The 23842-nt window shown below is 51.8% G+C and overlaps 1 long non-coding RNA gene across 1 annotated transcript; it reads right to left on the bottom strand.

The window, feature by feature from the left end:
• Nucleotides 1-20038: 20038 nt before the first annotated feature.
• LOC120968900 (uncharacterized) lies at nucleotides 20039-23576 on the bottom strand. The gene is made up of 4 exons (XR_012190188.1): nucleotides 22397-23576; nucleotides 22109-22233; nucleotides 21923-22000; nucleotides 20039-20309 (listed from the first exon to the last, which is right to left on the bottom strand). It is a non-coding gene; the product is annotated as an uncharacterized lncRNA (long non-coding RNA).
• Between the last annotated feature and the right edge of the window lie 266 nt (nucleotides 23577-23842).

Here is a 23842-nt window from a genome sequence, read left to right as displayed (position 1 = left end):
GCCGGAAGCATTCATATAGAGTCATACTTTGTTCTAGTATCGAGTTGTAATCATTGAGTTGTAAATAAATAGAAGTGTGATGATCATCATTTTCTAGAGCATTGTCCCAAGTGAGGAATAAAAAAAAGAGAGAGAAAGGCCATAAAAAAAGAGAAGGCCCAAAAAAATGAGAGAAAAAGAGAGAAGGGACAATGTTACTATCCTTTTACCACACTTGTGCTTCAAAGTAGCACCATAACCTTCATGATAGAGAGTCTCTTGTTTTGTCACTTTCATATACTAGTGGGAATTTTTCATTATAGAACTTGGCTTGTATATTCCAACAATGGGCCTCCTCAAGTTCCCTAGGTCTTCGTGAGCAAGCTAGTTGGATGCACACCCACTTAGTTTCTTTTATTGAGCTTTCATATATTTATAGCTCTAGCGCATCCGTTGCATGGCAATCCCTACTCCTTGCATTAACATCAACCGATGGGCATCTCCATAGCTCATTGATTAGCCTCATTGATGTGAGACTTTCTCCTTTTTTGTCTTCTCCACATAACGCCCATCATCATATTCTATTCCACCCATAGTGCTATATCCATGGCTCGTGCTCATGTATTGCGTGAAGGTTGAAAAAGTTCGAGATTACTAAAGTATGAAACAATTGCTTGGCTTGTCATCGGGGTTGTGCATGATGAGAGCATTCTTGTGTGACGAAAATGGAGCATGACTAAACTATATGATTTTGTAGGGATGAACTTTCTTTGGCCATGTTATTTTGAGAGGACATAATTGCTTAGTTAGTATGCTTGAAGTATTATTATTTTTATGTCAATATTGAACTTTTATCTTGAATCTTTCGGATCTGAATATTCATACCACAATTAAGAAGAATTACATTGAAATTATGCCAAGTAGCATTCCACATCAAAAATTCTGTTTTTATCATTTACCTACTCGAGGACGAGCAGGAATTAAGCTTGGGGATGCTTGATACGTCTCTAGCGTATCTATAATTTTTTATTGTTTCATGCTATATTATATTCTGTTTTGGACATTATTGGGCTTTATTATTCACTTTTATATTATTTTTGGGACTAACCTATTAACCGGAGGCCCAGCCCAGAATTGCTGTTTTTTTGCCTATTTCAGAGTTTCGCAGAAAAAGAATATCAAACGGAGTCCAAACGGAATGAAACCTTCGGGAACGTGATTTTCGGAACGAACATGATCCAGAGGACTTGGACCCTACGTCAAGAAAGCCACCAGGAAGCCACGAGGTAGGGGGCGCGCCCTCCACCCTTGTGGGCCCCACGTTGCTCCACCGACGTACTCCTTCCTCCTATATATACCTACGTACCCCCAAACGATCAGATACGGAGCCAAAAACCTAATTCCACCGCCACAACCTTCTGTACCCGTGAGATCCCATCTTGGGGCCTGTTCCGGAGCTCCGCCGGAGGGGGCATCGATCACGGAGGGCTTCTACGTCAACACCATAGCCTCTCCGATGAAGTGTGAGTAGTTTACCTCAGACCTTCGGGTCCATAGTTATTAGCTAGATGGGCTTCCTCTCTCTTTTTGGATCTCAATACAATGTTCTCCCCCTCTCTTGTGGAGATCTATTCGATGTAATCTTCTTTTGCGGTGTGTTTGTTGAGACCGATGAACTGTGGGTTTATGATCAAGTTTATCTATGAACAATATTTGAATCTTCTGAATTCTTTTATGTATGATTGGTTATCTTTGCAAGTCTCTTCGAATTATCAGTTTGGTTTGGCCTACTAGATTGATCTTTCTTGCAATGGGAGAAGTGCTTAGCTTTGGGTTCAATCTTGCGGTGTCCTTTCCCAGTGACAGTAGGGGCAGCAAGGCACGTATTGTATTGTTGCCATCGAGGATAACAAGATGGGGTTTATATCATATTGCATGAGTTTATCCCTCTACATCATGTCATCTTGCTTAAAGCGTTACTCTATTCTTATGAACTTAATACTCTAGATGCATGCTGGATAGCGGTCGATGTGTGGAGTAATAGTAGTAGATGTAGGCAGGAGTCGGTCTACTTGTTTCGGACGTGATGCCTATATACATGATCATGCCTAGATATTCTCATAACTATGCTCAATTATGTCAATTGCTCAACAGTAATTTGTTCACCCACCGTAAAATACTTATGCTTTCGAGAGAAGCCACTAGTGAAACCTATGGCCCCCCGGTCAATTTTCCATCATATTAATCTCCCAACAACAAGCTATTTCTGGCGACGTTTTTATTTTGTTTACTTTACTTTGCATCTTTATCACAAAAATACCAAAAATATTATCCTATCATATCTATCAGATCTCACTCTCGTAAGTGACCGTGTAGGGATTGACAACCCCTTATCGCCTTGGTTGCGAGGATTTATTTGTTTGTGTAGGTGCGAGGGACTCATGCGTGGCCTCCTACTGGATTGATACCTTGGTTCTCAAAAACTGAGGGAAATACTTACGCTACTTTGCTGCATCACCCTTTCCTCTTCAAGGGAAAACCAACGCAGTGCTCAAGAGGTAGCAGCGTACACACGCTACGCGCAAACCTCGCCATCACCGGCGCTCACTTCTTGCGAGGCCCTCCCGGTGGACCAGCGGACCCCTCAGGAAACCAAAACCTCACGACCTCGTGAGGTGCTCCCTTTGGAGGGAATGCACATCCTCAACCGTCAAACCAGTTTGAAGCTCAACTGAACCAAAGTAATTTACGACAGCAAGCCTGCAAGGGGTGTCGCGAGCACACAAAAGCACACTTTAAGCCTAGCCTAGGGAATAAGGTGGTGGTCTATTTACATGAGGGGCTTCCTCTCCACAAAATGCTCTTACATCGTGAGGGGTCGTACCCAAGCTTTTGCATGCAGGTTCCAAATAAGCGAGCACGGGCTCAGTCGGACATGTCGCTCGCGTCATCTCCTGAATCGCTCCCAGACAGGCTGCTGGCGCCGTCGCTGTCGTTGTCTCCACTGCCATCAACCACGTCGCCCTCGTCCGCTGCGACCACCACTGCGTCGTCATCAGAAGCAAAGGCCCAAACAAGGGCATCCACATTGTCGTCTACCCAGCGTGCTAGGTTGTCCCGGATAACCTCAGGCACTGGGGCAATGGTGGCGTCAAAATTGAAGTCAGGATTGGTGTTCAGAAGATGGCTGAAGACGCGAGAGAATGCGCACCCGAGGAGGCCCTGACTCTTTTCGGCCACAAGCTCGCGAGCCCTATCAGCTCGGCTCTCCAGGCGTGTCACGACATCGGTAAAGAAGCGAAGATGGCCGGCATAGTCCTCGGCGTGAGGGTGGGGAGCGTTCTCGTCGCAGATGGTGCCAAGCGCCTCATTGGCTCTCGCCCTAAGGCCCCGAAGCATGGGAACATGCTCGTGCAGCAGCGTCTATCGGCGAAGTGCCTCCTCCCTGCTCTGCTGCGCGAAGGACTCGGCGCTGGCGACCCGCTGCTGGAGAGAAAGAAGCTCGGCACAGGCAGAGGCCAGCTCAGCCTGCATTGAGACCAGGGCGGCAGCAGCGTCTTTCTCACGCTGTTCCGCCTCAGCCAACCCCGACCTGAGGGTAGTGGTCCTGCCCACAGCTTCGGCTTCCACGAGCTTCAGCTTCGGGTTGTACCTGCCAACAAGATCCGCGCGAGCCTCGACCACCCGGCGATGGACCTCCTCCTGGACCTTGGCCTCAAGCGCACGGTAGCATCCTCTGCTTAGACGACCTGGCACTCCCTCGTCTCCAACCGCTCAAGCTCGAGGCTGCGCTCCGTGGCCTCCAGCAACAGTTCTTCCTCGCGCCTCGAGATCTCCTCCTCGTCGGCCGGTGCACCCTTCATCGACGCCAAGGCGGCTCTGCGCTCCTCCACCTGCTGCTCCAGGGAGGCGTTCAAGGCTTGGAGCTCCCGTCTGCGCTCCTCGGCGACCGTGCGGCGATGGTCTGCCTACCTGGCCTCCTCCAAGGCTCGGGCGCTGGCCTCGCGCGAGGTTGCCAGGGATGCCTTGGCTTTCGCATTGGCGTGCTCATGCTGAAGGCGCCCGAGGTTGATGGCCACCTTCAGTTGACGCCACTCCTCCATGAGTCGGAGACCCTCGGCCTCAAGGCGCGCGTCAACATCCACGAGTTCTCCGCCGAGTCGGCTCAGCGCGCCCATTGCCTCCTGAAAGAGCTCAAGGCAGACGACACTCCGCTCGTGCGCAAACTTAAGCGCGCAACCAGGTCCGTCCCCCACGGCGGGGGTTGCCGAAGAGATCCGAAGCGGCTCGCTCCCTTCCAGCAGGGGGCTGGGGGCTGGCGCTTCCCCAGTCGCCGTCCGGGCCTCGGCAGGGGCCCGGATGGGTAGAGACCCATTGCTCGAAGAAGAAAATAGGGTCGAGGTCATCCAGCCGCCATCCATAACCAAGGGTGGAGCCCTTGGTACACTTCCCGCGTTCTGGACCGGGCCGTGAAGGAAGGGCAGCAGGAGCGCAGGATCAATGCGCTGGACCGGCGTGCCCGTCTCCCCCGCCGACCTTGCACCAAGCGTGGTAGGCCGGCGAGAGATGCTCAGAGTCAACGAAGGGTGCGAGGTAGGAGGAGGCTGCTCTTCGGAAGATCTCGTCGTCTTGGCGAAAGGGGGCCCGAGAAGCCATGGTTAGGAGGGAAGATGGCACCCAGGGAACTACAAGGATAAGGTACGCACTCATCCACGGCAATGTACTTCCTTTGCCTCAATGGACGGAAGGCCTCACTGCTACAGCTTGGAGACCCCTTCCTCTTGCGGAGCGCATCGAAGTCCAGGCGGAGCCGACCGAAGCCTTGGACACGGCAACCAGTGCAGGGCGCGGATGGTGAGGCACCCGAGGAAATGACCTCGGGAGTGCTGGGCTGAGGGGAGCCCGCAGGCCCCGCCTCATGGAGACCTGCGGAGGCCTCGGGGGCTTCAGCCTCAGGAGCAGCAGATACCTGAGGGCGGAAGTCGTGAGCTCCAGGGGATGCCGCCTCGGGGGCCTCGTGTGGTGTCGGCGCCGCAGCAGCCGCGCCTCCAGCCTTCAGCAGCGCTCGCCCCCCTGCATCCACTCTTGGGGTGAGCTCAGCACTGGCGGCAAGGAGGGGAATCACGGAGACAGGGTTCTCGCGAGGCCCTTCAAGGCCGGTTGGACGCAGCCCCAACTCATCGAAAGGGGCCATCGGCTTCGAGAACTCCACCCTGTTCGAGCAGCAGTACAGAAGACAACCTTCCGGCGGCATGTCGGTTGGTGAAGGGTCGCCTGTCGGGACCTCGAGCACCATTTGCCACGCCTCAAGGGGAAGCCCAGACTCTTGCAGCCTCATATGGTCCGCGTCGTCGGACAGGGCCCACATCGGGCGAGAATGGCGCTGAAGTGGAGCGACGCGGCACCGGATAAACTTCTTCATCACCATGGGCGCGGTTATGCCGAGGCCTTTCAGCCGCTTTAGCCGGAGCCAGGTGAAGGCAAGGTGCGGGTCAGCAAGCCGCTCGTGGTCCCAGCCGGAGCTGGGACGGCGGGCGCCGACGGAGGTGAGAGCAGGGGGCTGAGCACTCTGACATCCACATACACCCACCGTGTCCGAAACCCGATCGCGGACGACGGGAGTTCAAAGTCAATCCCTGAGCCGGCCGTCACCGCCACAGCCTGGAAGCTCAGGCACCCCAAGCACTGCCGATGGTCGGTCAGGTGCAGCAAGAAGAAATGGCGCAGGAGGGCCACGGAGGGGGCAATACCCACCATGGCCTCGCAGACGAAGGCAAAGACGGCAAGAAGGGCGATGGATTGGGGATCTAAGTGCAGCATATGGATCTGATAGTGGGAGAGCACGGCGTTGAAGAAGGCGGAGAAAGGAGGAACCAGGCTGGCCCACAGGGCGTCAATGAAGAATTGGACCTCGGTGGCTGTCCTATCAACAAAAGCTCGGGACGCAGGCCAGGCCACCGTTCCTCCCCATTCGTTGAAGCCGGTGGCGAGCACCGGGCAGACCTTGTCCATGGCTTCCTGGTTGAGCACCACCGATCGACCGACGCTAGGCTTAATGGCCGGAGGTGGTCCGGCTGAGGACTGGGACTTCTTCCCCTTCTCCGCTCGGGTAGGCACCATGGCGACGGAGAGGGCCGAGCTCGGGTCGGATTGGGGGAAGCGGCCGAGTTTCGAGGAGGCGGAGGAGTTGGGGGAATGTGCTACCAGCAATGGAGAAATAACTGTGTAGGGCGTTGTGGCCGCCTAGCTAGGCGGATATCAAGGCTACGTGGGGAAGCGGGGCCGCCCACGTCCCGTCAACCGCCACGCGTCAACCAAGGCCGCAGTCTGTTGGGGCCCGCGGTGCTCCGCACTTGCCCCTTGGCTTCGCCTCGAAGCCAAGTCCGAGCGCGCCTTGGGCACGGGGCTACTGTCGGCGTCCTAGGAACGGGGGTCCCCAGACTTGCCTGCCCGCGTCCCACGGCGTGGCTCCACCACCGGCCCCGTGCGGCCCATCTTCATCAGCAAACACTCAAGACCCTCGCGAGGGGCCGAGCCTCGCGAGGCGGACGACACAAGACCTCCTCGGGGGTAGCCTCACCAGGCTGGCTCGCGAGGGGAGGAGAGATCAAGGCAAGGGGCATCTCGTGAGGTTTCCGTGATGCAAGCCATGATGACCGAGGCCAGGCAGGCGCCAGCGCGCACAGTGTCCTTGTTTCCTCTTTGGTGCTAAAGAGGCAAGCGCAGGCGAGGAGTCCCGAGGCATCAAGCAAAGGTTTCCGTATCGGTGCAACAAGACCAAGACTAGCAGGATGGCAAGATGGAGGTCACCGTGGAGCCCAAGACGGCGTCACCACGAGAGCCTTTGGCAGGCGAAGACCACCTTTAGTCAGGATAACTTGTACTAGTTGTCTCCCTTCAAATTTGGCCGTTGTTGGATCCCTTCCCGCCTACATGTGGGAAGAGGACCAGGGCCTCTATAAATAGGACTAGCCACCATAGTTGGAGGCAACTGATCCAGGGATATTCAGATCATCCTCATCCACACAAGCTCACCTAGCACAAGAGCACCTCTCCTCAGGAGGCTGTTCTTCCCTTGTAACTATTCATCCTCAGCCCAAGAGGCAATCCACCACACCACACTGGATTAGGGTATTACACCGCATCGGTGGCCTGAACCAGTATAAACCTTGTGTCTCTTGTTCTATGGGTTCGACGCGCTGAACTTTGAGATCGTGGTGAGGGAGTGAGCTAGGGGAGGAGAGATCTTCGTTTGCACCCCAGAGTTCGAACCTTAAGGGTTTTGCCGAAACCCGAAATCCGACACCCGCCCAGCCACGCCTCCACCACCTCCAGCATGACACCGGTTGTCCTCTTGGGCCACCCGGTGCTCCGCCGGGCGGCGTCGGTCTGCTACCTGCCCCGCACTCCTCGCCTCATTGCTGTGGAGACAGAGCTCGCGGAGCGCGCCTTGGTTGCCACCATCGCTGGGAACCGTTCTGGCATCTCGCGCGCGGAGGTGGTGGCCCTGTTGCGCGACAAGTGTGACCTCTCCGACGATGAGTTCTCCGTCCATGGCCACGGTCACGACGAGTTCCTCATCAAGTTCACCTCGTCCGAGGGGTGCACCAGGGCCGCCCTGCGCCGGCTGCGCTCCCCGCGTTTCCGCCTGATCGTCCACCCTTGGAGCCGCACCGCATGCTACGAACCCGTCCAGCTGCGCTTCTGCGTCGAGGTCGAGATCGTCGGCGTCCCTGACCAGGCGTGGCACCGCTCGGCCGTCGAGACCATACTGGTGCCGTTCTTGGACATTGAGCACCTGCACCCTGCCACCCGCAATGGCTCTGACATGTCCTGTTTCAGATTCTCGGCCTGGACCGCCAACCCGGACGCCATCCCTCGCTCCTCCGACCTGCTGCTCCCGGAGCCGGACGCAGTCACCGTCGATGCGGACCCCGAACGCGCCGAGCGGTTTGCTCTCCACATGCTTCGCAAGCCTGTCCAGATCTTTGTCACGCTCTCCGAGAACTTCCACCTGCTGGTGCCTGCGCCGTCCGCGCCCTCCCCTGGCGGCGGCGGCGACACCGACGCCGGCCCCTCCTCCCCACCCCTGCCCCCGAAGTGGCCTCAGCGGCACAGGTTCACGCGGCGCTCGTCTCCTCGGTCGTCGGGCAGTGACCAGCCGGCGGGAACCGCCGGCCACCGCAGTCGCCGCCGTGGAACGCGTCCTCCGTTCCGCGGCTGGCAAGGACTCCTGGGGCTCACCCACCTATGGTGCCCCCACCCACCTCCGGGCCCTCCCTCGTCCAACGGGTCTCCGACACACGCGCTGCACCACCATCCCCACCTCCCACCCGGCCTCTGACCACTGAGGGCCCGCCGCCAGTCCTGCTGATGCGGTCGCCGCACTAGGACAAGAACTTGCCACCCCAGGCTCGTGGCCCGCTGGGACCCCCTTCCTGCAAGGACAACTGTCGCCAATCCGCGACCAACACCCCCCCCCCAGCCCTTGCCTCGGATCCCCCACCGCATCGCCCACCACGCCTGCTACGATCATCCCCGACACGGCTGCTTCCGCGCCCATCACAGGTGGGCCATGCACGACCGACTGCGCCAATCCCAGCCCGCCTGCATGCGCCCAACCAACCGATCTCTCCCTGTCCGCGCCAACCCCTGCGCGCCTGCCAGCTAGCCCCACCACCGCAGCTTCTCCACCCGTTGTCGGGTCGTCTGATCGGGTGGACCGCGAGCCAATCAGCAGCAAGGACGGGGATCCTGCCCCCCGCCCATGCCAGGCCATCATCATTGCGCCATGCAATGCCAACCCCGTCCCCGCACCTGTCGTGGCTACATGCACCAACAGCCCAGACATGCCGGACGATCACCCTGGTCGGACGGCCGTGACAAGCCTGGAGCGCTTCGCCTCCTCTGTCCAAAGCATGCCCACACCGCTCCTCCCACTCCCGCCACCCCGCTGGCGCTGGAACGAAGTACCCCTTGACTTCAAGCCGCGCCGAAGCGATCGCATTGCCAAGACAGACAGGGGCTACGGATCGGAGATGAAGGCCAAATGCGTGCTTCTTCGGCGCCTCTGTTGGGGAACGCAGTATTTCAAAAAAATTCCTACGATCACGCAAGATCTATCTAGGAGATGCATAGCAACGAGCGGGGAGAGTGTGTCCACGTACCCTCCTAGACCGAAAGCGGAAGCGTTAAGTAACGCGGTTGATGTAGTCGAACGTCTTCGCGATCCAAACGATCAAGTACCAAACGCACGGCACCTCCGCGATCTGCACACATTCAGCTCGGTGACATCCCTTGAACTCGAGATCCAGCTGAGGCCGAGGGAGAGTTTCATCAGCACGATGGCGTGGTGATGGTGATGATGAAGTTACCGAAGCTGGGCTTTGCCTAAGCACTACGACAGTATGACCGAGGTGGAAATCTGTGGAAGGGGGCACCGCACACGGCTAAAACCAACTTGTGTGTCTATGGGGTGTCCCCTTCCTCCATATATAAAGGAGTGGAGGAGGGGGCCGGCCGGCCTCCTAGGGCGCGCCCAAGGGGGGAATCCTACTCCTACTAGGAGTAGGTTCCCCCCTTTCCTAGTCCAACTAGGAGGGGGAGGAAGGGGAAGAGGGAGAGAAGGAAAGGGGGCCCGGCCCCCCTCCCCAATTTGGATTGGGCTTGGGGGGCGCGCCCCTCCACTTGGCTGCCTCCTCCTCTCTTCCACTATGGCCCATGAAGGCCCATTAACCCCCCCCCGGGGGTTTCGGTAACCCCCCGCTACTCCGGAAAATGCCCGAACCTATCCGAAACCTTTCCGGTGTCCAAACATAACCTTCCAATATATCAATCTTCATGTCTCGACCATTTCGAGACTCCTCGTCATGTCCGTGATCACATCCGGGACTCCGAACTACCTTCGGCACATCAAATCACATAACTCATAATACATATCGTCATCGAACGTTAAGCGTGCAGACCCTACGGGTTCGAGAACTATGTAGACATGACTGAAACTCATCTCCGGTCAATAACCAATAGCGGAACCTGGATGCTCATATTGGTTCCTACATATTCTACGAAGATCTTTATCGGTCAAACCGCATAACAACATACGTTGTTCCCCTTGTCACTGGTATGTTACTTGCCCGAGATTCGATCGTCGGTATCAACATACCTAGTTCAATCTCGTTCCGGCAAGTCTCTTTACTCATCCCGTAGTGCATCATCCCACAACTAACTCATTAGTTACATTGCTTGCAAGGCTTATAGTGATGTGCATTATCGAGAGGGCTCAGAGATACCTCTCCGGCAATCGGAGTGACAAATCCTAATCTCGATCTATGCCAACTCAACAAACACCATCGGAGACACCTGTAGAGCACCTTTATAATCACCCAGTTACGTTGTGATGTTTGATAGCACACTAAGTGTTCCTCCGGTATTCGGGAGTTGCATAATCTCATAGTCATAGGAACATGTATAAGTCATGAAGAAAGCAATAGCAACAAACTAAACGATCATAGTGCTAAGCTAACGGATGGGTCTTGTCAATCACATCATTCTCTAATGATGTGATCCCATTCATCAAATGACAACTCATGTCTATGGCCAGGAAACTTAACCATCTTTGATTAACGGGCTAGTCAAGTAGAGGCATACTAGTGACACTCTGTTTGTCTATGTATTCACACATGTACTAAGTTTCCGGTTAATACAATTCTAGCATGAATAATAAACATTTATCATGATATAAGGAAATATAAATAACAACTTTATTATTGCCTCTAGGGCATATTTCCTTCAGCCTCGGCCTACTTCAGAAGGATGAACCCCTGTTAGATGCTATCCTCGACCGCTACGCACGCATGTTCGACCGGCCGCTCGTCGCTGACACGATCGCTGCACTCGCCGACTACCATGGGTGGAAGGTGCTGGCCAACCCCTCTGTGGCGGTGGCGGCCACGACCTTGCTCATCGCCGAGGCCTAGCCATGCTCGTGCGCCTCCCAGCCTTCGGTCTTAGCCCGTTGCTGATGGAATACGACAAACGCATTATTTTCTGGAACGTACGCGGCCTAAACTGTCCGGCCAAGCGCTCTGCCGTGCGTTCCATCATCTCCTCCGCCAACCCCTCTATTGTTTGCCTACAAGAAATGAAACTTTCCACCGTCTCGTCGTCGTTGTCCTCGACACGTGTGGGCGTGCTTTCACCAACTTCTTCTTCCTCCCGTTCGTGGATACACATGGAGGAATCCTCCTTGCATGGCAAGATGACGTGGTGGCTATCTCCCACCCAACTATTGGTACGCACTTCATCAACGCGCTCGTCTCCCCCGAGAAGGTAGCCCACACTGGTGGATCACCGGCGTGTATGCACCTCAAGATGAGGCCGCCAAGATCACGTTCCTCTCGGACTTGCATGACATGCACGCCACTTGCAACGGCCCGTGGCTCCTCAGTGGGGACTTCAACATGATCGTCTCCCCCGAGGAAAAGAATAATGACAACCTTCATCGCGCCTCTATGCGACGCTTCCGGCATTTCATCGCCGATGAGGAGCTCCGAGACATCTACCTCCACGGCCGTGCTATACGTGGTCTAATGAGCGCGAGGCTCCCACTCCCGAGCGCATCGACAGGGTTCTCTGCACCGTTGGTTGGGAGCTTGATCACCCGAGCTGCATGCTACGCTGTCTATCCTCCGCCGCCTCGGACCATGCACCGCTCATTATCGACGCGCTGCCGCGTTCCTCCGGCCACAGGCGCTTCCACTTTGAACGTTTCTAGCCCAAGCTGCAAGGCTACCACGAAAATGTTGCCGACGCGTGGGTGACTTCCCCTGACGAGCCGGATCCATTCCATCGCATTTATGCGCACCTCCCCACCACTGCCAAACAACTACAAAGTTGGAGCACCAAAACAATTGGCAACGTCTCGCTACAGCTCTCCGTTACCCGCGAGCTGATCGCCCCGCTTCGACGCGGCGCAGGAGTCCCGGCCAATCTCCGCTGCCGAGGCATGGCTATGTCGACAACTCAAGGCTTCCTACATTGGCCTCGCTTCCCTCGAGCGGTCCTTGGTGTGGCACCCCGTCTCAGAGAAACCGGAACGCCCCGTATTCCAGTCCAGAGATCGAGGTGAAGTCCTCTGGAATACGGCAGTGCTTAACATAGAACAAACCAGCTTTCTATTATTACACGAATATGAATACAAGGTCTCCGATATTACAATGAATAACATCGGCACGACGACACTACGCCATCCTCAGTTGCTCTATGTAAGGAGCATAACAAGTTGAGGCAGCGGAACAACTACTGGCAGCGGAACAACGAACGTCAATGATGGACTCCAATCCGCAGGGACCCTGGCTGGAACATTTATCCTAGCTCGCGAACACAGGAACCACACCAAACAAGCAAGCAATCCAGGCATGACCTGCAAACTAGCATGACATGCCAGGTCAGTACATTGAATGTACTTGCAAGCTCACAATAACCAGAAGCATTCAAGACAAACAACAGCATGGCAATTACAGGTTAAGCAGGAGTTATCATGAGATCATCAGGATAACATGGCATGAAAACATGAACATAATACCGCTAGAACAATATGAACATGGCATGAACATATAAACATGATGACACTATCATGCAACATGATGACATTACCATGCACCAACTTATTCTGCTCGGGTTACCTCGTAACCATCATATGCATCACTTACCAACCTCGGACATTACACGATCATCTCAGGATCCAATCAAGCTTGGTATAAACAATACCGTAGTAATCATTAAATGACCACAAGGAGCTTGATCTTTACCCTTGACTCTCGCATAATACCACAAATATTCATCAACTTGGTATCCTCGATACCACGGTGATCATTCACGGATCACAAACGGAACCACTCTGGGCTCAACGAGTTACCTCATAACCAAACGGTGATCATTCACGGATCACAGAACCAGCTTATCTCATCATCAAACCGGGGTTGTTATTAATCAAGTTCTTATTATTACTGTTGACCCATAGTGTGACCGACATGAACTGGGCCCTTATCCGCGGGCACGGCTATCGATAGATTTAATACACACTCTGCAGAGGTTAGCACACTGTACCCACACCATGGAACCCATGGCCTCGCACTCCCATTCGGGTGGACCAACGGCGTTCCGACAAAACCGTCCTACTGCCATGACACTCTCCCAGCCACTCCGACCAACACCCCCTCAGGGTTCAGTCCTGGGTGGCCCCGTGCCTACCAAAGGCACCAACGGCCATCGTCGTGGCAAAAACATAAACGGTCCCAAACAGGGACAAAAGGCGCCTAACAACAACTACGGGCACACAAGGCTTATGTCCGCCTACCTGATCAGGGTAGCGCGCGCCCATAACCTTCCCTCGTTGGAGGCACCGGCGAGAGGCACGACAATAGACCCAGTTAGGACCCTCCCATAAAGGTAAGTGTGGTTGCACTAGTCAGCTCGATATAGTGGCACCATGACTCAACAAACAGTTGTTCAAGTTCAATTAAGTCCGGTTAAACTTGAATTCAAGGAGCTGAGTCATATGAAAATAACATGATGCAACAACAATGCATGAACACAAATCAACATAAGCATGGAGGTGCAACATATTCATGAAACATTAACCAAATGAGCATGGTAAGCTGACGGGCATAACATTACACATGAGCATATCATGACCACTAGCATCATAAATAAATAACATGCAAGAACTCATCTAGAATACTACCAAGTAAGCATATAACCAGCAGGATACAAAGTAACATGCATAGCAACGACACTAGATAGCAGTTCATAAATAAGCATCCGAAAGAACACACTGCTACTACTATCAAGCATGACATATAACAATAACACTAGCAATAAGTGCAAGATAACAAGATGCAGAAGCGCATAGCATGAAAGTAAACACAGATCTATAAGTATCACCGAAACAACGATAACCGTATCAAAACAAGCAAACATTTATTAAATATTCAAGTTCAAAACCATGACTACTGCATGACTATCATGCAAGTGGTTGTTGGGGCTTGCCTGGGGTGATGGAGACTCCGGGAAGAAGTGCGGTGAAGCTGCGGAACGAAACGCCGGACGGTTCTCTCTCAGAGGGGGCTGATTAGAGGCAAGGGTAATATGGTCATTTTCACAGTGTGACCACTTTATGAAACTGGTACCAATAGAAGATCTCGACGAGACGAAGAAGTGAGCGTTGGTTTCACCTCAATCGAAGTTACGGTTGCAGAGTTATGAGGTGTAGAAGATCAGGGACCTATCGGTGAAAAAATTTCAGCAAACAGGCCCCCTCGTGGAAAAACTGAACGCGCCCTCGGGCTTAATACGTTTTCTGAAAAGGAAAACGCAATTAAAGCCGCAGTAGAGAGAAACACGTTTTCCAGAAAAGAAAACGCATTCCGTCCAGAGAAGAAAAGAAATACGTTTCCAGAGCTGAGAAAACGTATTTCAAGAAAACGTTTCCACTTATCCGAGTGGATAAGGTGGTGGCTCACTTACGGGTGGGGTCCGTTGGAGGGGGGCGCCTGGCCAGCTGGCAAGGCGTCGTCTTCCTCCTCCCCTCGCTCTTGTTCGTTCCCGAGCGGAACAGACCAGAAGGAGAGGAGGGAAACGGCCAAGGGGTCGGCCAGCTCCGGCGATCCCCGGCCCGGCCGAGGGCACCGGCGGGACCGCAGGGCTGCGCCGCACCCGTTCAGAGAAACGGCGACCGCCTGGGAGGAGTAGAGGGCGCGGGGCGGAGGGGGACCCGAGAGGAGGCAGGGGTGGCCGGTGGTGGAGGTGCTCGTCGGAGCAGGGCACTCCGGCGAGGGCTGAGGGGTCGGGGAGACTCGCGGGGATGAGGGAAGGACGGTGGAGGTGGTGGAGCGGAGCAAGGATGCTCGGGTCGACCGGACGAAGAGACGGAGGCGACGGCCGTGCGTGGGGCATGCGTCCGGGGTGGACTCCGGCGAGGGGCGAGGTGGTGGGGCGAACCGCGGGGATGAGGAGGCTCTGGTGGACAGCTCGGGAGGAGGAGAGGAGCGCTGTGGTGGTCGGAACCGAGACCAACTCCGGCGAGGTCAAGGCGATCCGAGGAAGAAACGGTGAGGGAGAGCTGCTCCGGTGGGCAAAAGAGGCGGGGGATGAGTGAGTGAGTTGCGGGAGGGCTCGGGGCACGCTTATATAGCCGAGGGGAGGGCTCTAGAACAACGCTAGCGAGCTTGTGCAGTGCTCTAATGGTGGACAGAGGCTGGGCATGGCACAGGCACTGTTCTAGCGGCGCATTTAAGGTGAACCACGACGAGGCAGCAATGTAGTGAGATGCAGTTGATCACGGGGAAGCTCTAGGACATGGTTGGACGTCGAGACGAGGAGGGAGGAGACGAGCACAGGGGCAAGAACAAGCCAGAGCACGCAATTAGGCATGACATCAGCATGATCACCACACGCACTGGAGCAAACTCTGGGTTTTGGCCCGGCCGACCATGTCTAGTAGATAGACCGTCGTTCCCTTAGTCAAAATGAGGAAATATATCGGTCTAGGGGCAAAGAAGAGATTTGCACTTAGCTCCAAAGTAAATCAACACGAAGGTGTTTGTAACTTGTTGTGGTGACACCAGCTTGGTAACGTGGTAAATAATTTGTCTGGTGATTACCACACACTAAGGTGATGTTGATCACAAAAAATCAGACTAAGAGAAGAGGTTTAGATGAGGGTTGCTGTAAAACCACCATAATGGCCAGAATTGAACATTATGAAGTGGCACTCACATACTTGATTGTTATGAGCTGAAATTTCGTGGAGGTAGGTTATTTGATGATATGAAGCTGCTGTAGAAGTTTCATGCCCTTTGAAAATACCAAAGTGGCACTTGCTTCACAAAGCTTCATTCTGGACAGAAACTTGGAAAAATTGCATAGGGCAAATGGTGTAATGGATTGAGCCAAATTTTGGTGGAGGGAGTTTATCTGGATGGAAGAATGCCCTGGAAAATTTTCAGCTTAAATGAAGCAATATAAAATATAGTTGCTTCACAAACTGAAAATCTGACCAGAAACTAAGATTTGGAGCTGGGTTCACATAGATGAGTTACATAAGCTCAAATTTGGTGGAGAGTCATGATTTGATCATATGAAGGATCTTGCAAAATTTTAACTCATTTGGATATGCCTAGAATATAGCTCCTTCACAAAGTTTCTCCCTAGACAGAAACTTTGGAAAATTGCTGAAAAATATTTACTAGGCAAATTGAGTTGAATTTTGGCATGGGGCAATGATATGGACAGGAAAAGGTGTCCAAGAAGTTTGGGTTGAATTGGGCAAAAATAAATGGCACTTGCTTCACAAACTGCCATTCACGACAGAATAGAAAGGGAATTAATTGAGCATGATGGGAAACATGGCCAATGAAATATTTTGCCATATTTGAGGAAGATATGACCCAAAAAATTTATGAGAATTATTTAGGAATTTTGGGAGTGACAGAAATATAGGTTGCTTCACAACCTAGGGCAAAAAGAATTATTCCTCAAATAGAAAAGGAATATTCCTTGGAAAAAGAATATTTGGGTTAGGTCAAGGGTGGAAATTACATGATCTTGGAATGATGATGAGGGTGACAAGCCACTATAAAACCTAGGAAGACATGATCTTCCCAAGTTTCAGAACCACATAGCCACAGAAAAGCAAATCAAACCAGAAATCCAAGAAAATCAAAGGAAAAAGAAAAGGGCAGAAATCCAGGCTGTTACAAACCTTCCCCCCTTAAAGAAATCTTGTCCTCGAGATTTGGTTACTCAGGGTTAAATAATTTTTCTGACTTGAAGAAACCATTTCCAACTCGGGTTTCTTTTATTCATTCGCATATAATATTTCCACTGAATTGGATATGACTGACGGTCTTGATCTGGGGTGGTTTGCTTCACCGTACCTGACATTCTGACAGGACTTAACTCATATGTTCCTGACTTAAATTTTCTTTCATATCTGTTGGCTTAGCTGGCATCCGAAACATTATCTTTACTGACATACTTGTCCTTCTTGATATTGATCCTTGCTGGAGATGTTATTCTCGTATCGAGTACCGAGAATATTCCACGGAGTTGGGGAACACCTCTTCCTATAGAACAAAGAATCGCTTCTATCCAGGCATCGGGTTCCTCGAATATATGCATGCCTTCGGGGTTCAAAACAGTGAGGTGGATCATACCTGTTTTGTTAATTGATTCTGACATCTTGCAGGACTTTCTCACTTATCTTGACTGGCTTCACAGTCTTGAGTATCCAAATTGTACCCAAGGTTTGACTGTCGCTTGTCATGACTGATAGAAAAATGCACCATCCCCTGATGATAAAATTTGCAGACTTGACCGGCGGTGTTCTTGGCAAAGAAGCCCATTCGCACAGGTTATTCTTTAATTGCTTCCCGTATGCGAGGGGTAACAATCCTCAAAGTATGTGTTCTCATACCGATTCTTCATTTTTGCCGGTATCTCCATGGGAATAACAGTCCGTGCGATGCTCCATCGCGGGTGCTGAGGTCAATATATTGAGTTGTCCTGGGTTCGGACTTGACAGACTCGGGCATTCAATGCTGATAGATCTGAGCATATTGTGGACTGAGCTGGTTGCCTTGCCATGGGGTCCTTTCTAGAATGGAGTAGACCTCTTAGGCGTATCTTCACGGGGTTCGATATGGAATAAGTCTGTCTTGGGCATACGTACCACATTGCTCACACAATAACCGGCATACCTGTATTCTTGCTCTTTCATTATTACTTTCTTCATCTGGATCCTTAACTGAAAGAGCGGGGCCTTATATATATCCTTGATTATTTTCGCGGCCCCGAATACTGTCATGTGCAATATCTTGCAATCATACCTTGGTCTGGTTCATGTTTTGAGCCTCGGTATATTTATCCGGCTCACGTGTGGTTATACAGATCTCAATACTGTTTTTGATTATGCCGGACTGTGCTAGGGTTAATAATTGCGGGGCTGATCTTGATAATCACTGCCAAGACTATTGCCCCAATGTTGTCTTTCCGTGAATTTTTCCTTATGCGAGAGACTTGCATGGACTTGGCAGCATACTCATGGTATGAACAAATATTTGATTCTCAAGGCATACCTTCGTCCTGACTGATTCTTGTTTCAGACCAAACTGTTGCAGATCTGCCACTTGGAAAACACTGCCATATGCTGACAATTCATAGTTTAACGTCTTGTACTATTTCCGTATTGAAGAAGATTGGGCAGCTTGCATTTGGAAACCATCGGGGTATCGTGCTGAGGAAGACTGAATGGCTTGTGCTCGAAGCCTTCGGCGGATATCTTATTGAGGAAAACGGGGTACCGTACCTCATAAGCTTCCCCCCTTAAAGACTTGCTAGGGAAGACTCGGTACCTTGTGCCAGAAACTTTTGCAGTATTTTCTTGAGAAGACTGGATATCTTGCATGGGAATCCATTCATACTCTACTGAGGCAGACTGGGAACCTAGTCTTTGTACACTTCGCCAATAAACTGTGGAGAAGGATGGGACTGATTTTTTTGGTGAATGGAATGACATATATATATTGTTGTCAGTACGGCAGCTGATTATTTATACGAAAAGAATTGTCTGGCTGTCATTGTTGAATTCATTGCGTATTTGGACTGACTTCTGGGTGTCGCAATGTTTTAAATTTGTCTTATGGCGGATTCAATCATCGCGTACGGACCATACCCTTGACTGGGAATGCATGATGGACTTGGATCCAATTTTGTCCTGTTGCTGATTTAATCATTGCTGCGATAAAAGTATATCTCTGACTGGTACTTGTTGCTGAAAGTCTGAGCAGAATATACTTGTATTCAGACCGGATGTCTGCAATACAATGTTGTCGGCTGAAAATCTCATTGCTTTTAACTGAGTTCCTTGGGGTATATCTGTATTGCTCACGGCTTCTTCTGATCCGGTGTCGGTCGAGGAGTAATTTACATAAGGGGGTAACACCAAGGATTCAAAACAAAGAAGCACGAGAAAATGATTTATTGCAACAAAGCACACAGCAAACAAGCTACAAAGCTGCTCCACACAGGCACACACAAGCATGATACTACAGCAGATGCACAAGCACTACACGAAGGATTACATCCTACGCTTGAGCAAACGCTCACGAACTAACGAGGAAGCTAAGGGAGTAGCGAGTGGAACTGCTGACTCCGAAACTCCGGATGGACGAGGCGGAGGGGTTGGAGAAACTGGCGGAGACTGAGGTAGGAAAGCACCAAGCGATCTCCTGGCTCGAATGGCGTCTCGGACTAACTCGGAAATAAGAAGACACTCGGCTGTCATGTAACGGGATATGGTGAGGATAGTCGGGTCATCTTGAGGGTCGACAGACGGAAACTGGATCCGCCAAGGATTCTCGACGATGGTGGGGTAATATTGATAAGCACGGTTCTCTTGCACCATGCTCTCTTGATGACGAAGACCGGTGATTGCTGCCATTGCAGCAAGCTGGACGGCATGCTCGGGAGTAGCGCTGTAACCACCGTGGAAACTGTAGGTGCGCTTACCAACAGGAATCAGGGTTGACAAATGGACATGAGCAACATACTCCAGGATTCTTCCTCCAGCAGGAGACTGGAATACTTGATAATGAGGTGGATCACCGAGAGGATAAATGCTATGCCACATATCGCCAAGGAGGGTGGCAAAGCTGAGAGGTGCAGGAGTGGGACTGAACGCAATAGGAACAACACCGGGAGCTATGGGGATGGCACTATACCCATGGAAGTTGACCGCCATCTACGCATGAAACAGGGGTTAGGGTAACCGAGATAAGACTATATGCGGCAAACAAATGCAACAATCAAATGCAGCAAGTAAGGGCAACAACCAGACCCTATACTACCCTTTTCTAACATTCCAGTGTACTAGGACGCTCTACAACCAGACCTGCTCTGATACCAAGCATGTGGCACCCCGGCTCAGAGAAACTGGAACGCCCCGTATTCCAGCCCAGAGATCGAGGTGAAGTCCTCTGAAATACGGCACAGCTTAACATAGAACAAACCAGCTTTCTATTATTACACGAATATGAATACAAGGTCTCCGATATTACAATGAATAACATCGGCACGACGACACTACGCCATCCTCAGTTGCTCTATGCAAGCAGCATAACAAGTTGAGGCAGCGGAACAACTACTGGCAGCGGAACAACGAACGTTGATGATGGACTCCAATCCATAGGGACTCTGGCTGGAACATTTATCCTAGCTCGCGAACACAGGAACCACACCAACAAGCAAGCAATCCAGGCACGACCTGCAAACTGGCATGACACGCTAGGTCAGCACATTGAATGTACTTGCAAGCTCACAATAACCAGAAGCATTCAAGACAAACAACGGCATGGCAATTACAGGTTAAGCAGGAGTTATCATGAGATCATCAGGATAACATGGCATGAACATAATACCGCTAGAACAATATGAACATGGCATGAACATATAAACATGATGACACTATCATGCAACATGATGACATTATCATGCACCAACTTATTCTGCTCGGGTTACCTCGTAACCATCATATCCATCACTTACCAACCTCGGACATTACATGATCATCTCAGGATCAAATCAAGCTTGGTATAAACAATACCGTAGTAATCATTAAATGACCACAAGGAGCTTGATCTTTACCCTTTACTCTCGCATAATACCACAAATATTCATCAACTTGGTATCCTCGATACCACGGTGATCATTCACGGATCACAAACAGAACCACTCTGGGCTCAACGAGTTACCTCGTAACCAAACGGTGATCATTCACGGATCACAGAATCAACTTATCTCATCATCAAACCGGGGTTGTTATTAATCAAGTTATTATTATTACTGCTGACCCATAGTGTGACCGACACGAACTGGGCCCTTATCCACGGGCACGGCTATCGATAGATTTAATACACACTCTGCAGAGGTTAGCACACTGTACCCACACCACGGAACCCATGGCCTCGCAGTCCCATTCGGGTGGACCAACGGCGTTCCGACAAAACCGTCCTACTGCCATGACACTCTCCCGGCCACTCCGACCAACACCCCCTCAGGGTTCAGTCCTGGGTGGCCCCGTGCCTACCAAAGGCACCAACGGCCACCGTCGTGGCAAAAACATAAACGGTCCCAAACGGGGACAAAAGGCGCCTAACAACAACTACGGGCACACAAGGCTTATGTCCGCCTACCTGATCAGGGTAGCGTGCGCCCATAACCTTCCCTCGTTGGAGATACCGGCGAGAGGCACGACAATAGACCCAGTTAGGACCCTCCCATAAAGGTAAGTGTGGTTGCACTGGTCAGCTCGATATAGTGGCACCATGACTCAGCCAACAGTTGTTCAAGTTCAATTAAGTCCGGTTAAACTTGAATGCAAGGAGCTGAGTCATATGAAAATAACATGATGCATCAACAATGCATGAACATAAATCAACATAAGCATGGAGGTGCAACATATTCATGAAACATTAACCAAATGTGCATGGTAAGCTGACAGGCATAACATTACACATGAGCATATCATGACCACTAGCATCATAAATAAATAAGATGCAAGAACTCATCTAGAATACTACCAAGTAAGCATATAACCAGTAGGATACAAAGTAACATGCATAGCAACAACACTAGATAATAGTTCATAAATATGCATCCGAATGAACACACTGCTACTACTATCAAGCATGACATATAACAATAACACTAGCAATAAGTGCAAGATAACAAGATGCAGAAGCGCATAGCATGAAAGTAAACACAGATCTATAAGTATCACCGAAACAACGATAACTGTATCAAAACAAGCAAACATTTATTAAATATTCAAGTTGAAAACCATGGCTACTGCATGACTATCATGCAAGTGGTTGTTGTGGCTTGCCTGGGGTGACGGAGACTCTGGGAAGAAGTGCGGTGAAGCCGCGGAACGAAACGTCGGACGGTTCTCTCTCGGAGGGGGCTGATTAGAGGCAAGGGTAATATGGTCATTTTCACAGTGTGAACACTTTATGAAAATGGTACCAACAGAAAGAGTTCGACGAGATGAAGAAGTGAGCGTTGGTTTCACCTCAATCGGAGTTACGGTTGCGGAGTTATGAGGTGTAGAAGATCAGGGACCTATCGGTGATTTTTTTTCCAGCAAACAGGCCCCTCGAGGAAAAACTGAACGCACCTTCGGGCCTAATACGTTTTCTGAAAAGGAAAACACAATTGACCCCGCAGTAGAGAGAAACACGTTTTCCAGAAAAGAAAATATATTCTGTCCAGAGAAGAAAAGAAATACGTTTTCAGAGCTGAGAAAACGTATTTCAAGAAAACGTTTCCACTTATCCGAGTGGATATGGTGGTGGCTCACTTATGGGTGGGGTCCGTTGGAGAGGGGGGGCCCTCCTGGCCAGCTGGCAAGGCGTCGTCTTCCTCCTCCCCTCGCTCCTGTTCGTTCCCGAGCGGAACAGACCGGAAGCAGAGGAGGGAAACGGCCAAGGGGCCGGCCAGCTCCGGCGATCCCCGGCCCGGCCGAGGGCACCGGCGGGACCGCAGGGCTACGCCGCACCCGTTCAGAGGAACGGCGACCGCCGGGGAGGAGTGGAGGGCGCGGGGCAGAGGGGGGCCCGAGAGGAGGCAGGGGCGGCCGGTGGTGGAGGTGCTCGTCGGAGCAGGGCACTCCGGCGAGGGCTGAGGGGTCGGGGAGGCTCGCGGGGATGAGGGGAGGACGGTGGAGGTGGTGGAGCGGAGCGAGGATGCTCGGGTTGACCGGACGAAGAGACGGCCGAGAGACGGAGGCGACGGCCGTGCGTGGGGCACGCGTCCAGGGTGGACTCCGGCGAGGGACGAGGTGGTGGGGCGAACCACGTGGATGAGGAGGCTCTGGTGGACAGCTCGGGAGGAGGAGAGGACCGATGTGGTGGTCGGAATCGAGACCAACTCCGGCGAGGTCACGGCGATCCGAGGAAGAAACGGCGAGGGAGAGCTGCTCCGGTGGGCAAAAGAGGCGGGGGAGGAGTGAGTGAGTTGCGGGAGGGCTCGGGGCACGCTTATATAGCCGAGGGGAGGGCTCTAGAGCAACGCTAGCGAGCTTGTGCAGTGCTCTAATGGTGGACAGAGGCTGGGCATGGCACGGGCATTGTTCTAGCGGCGCATTTAAGGCGAACCACGACGAGGCAGCGACGCAGTGAGATGCAGTCGATCACGGGGAAGCTCCAAGACATGGTTGGACGTCGAGACGAGGAGGGAGGAGATGAGCACTGGGGCAAGAACAAGCCAGAGCACGCAATTAGGCATGACATCAGCGTGATCACCACATGCACTCGAGCAAACTCCGGGTTTTGGCCCGGCCGACCTTGTCTAGTAGATAGACCGTCGTGCCCTTAGTCAAAATGAGGAAATATATCGGTCCAGGGGCAAAGAAGAGATTTGCACTTAGCTCCAAAGTAAATCAAAAGGAAGGTGTTTGTAACTTGCTGTGGTGACACCAGCTTGGTAACGTGGTAAATAATTTGTCTGGTGATGATCCCACACTAAGGTGATGCTGATCACCAAAAATCAGACTAAGAGAAGAGGTTTAGATGAGGGTTGCTGTAGAAACCACCATAATGGGCAGAATTGAACATTATGAAGTGGCACTCACATACTTGATTGTTATGAGCTGAAATTTGGTGGTTATTTGATGATATGAAGCTGCTGTAGAAGTTTCATGCCCTTTGAAAATACCAAAGTGGCACTTGCTTCACAAAGCTTCATTCTGGACAGAAACTTGGAAAAATTGCATAGGGCAAATGGTGTAATGGATTGAGCCAAATTT

This window comes from Aegilops tauschii, chromosome 7 (assembly GCF_002575655.3).
Source record: "Aegilops tauschii subsp. strangulata cultivar AL8/78 chromosome 7, Aet v6.0, whole genome shotgun sequence".
NCBI lineage: Eukaryota > Viridiplantae > Streptophyta > Magnoliopsida > Poales > Poaceae > Aegilops > Aegilops tauschii.
The sequence above is the reverse complement of the archived record's forward strand: the minus strand, read 5'-3'. Positions and strand labels throughout refer to the sequence as shown.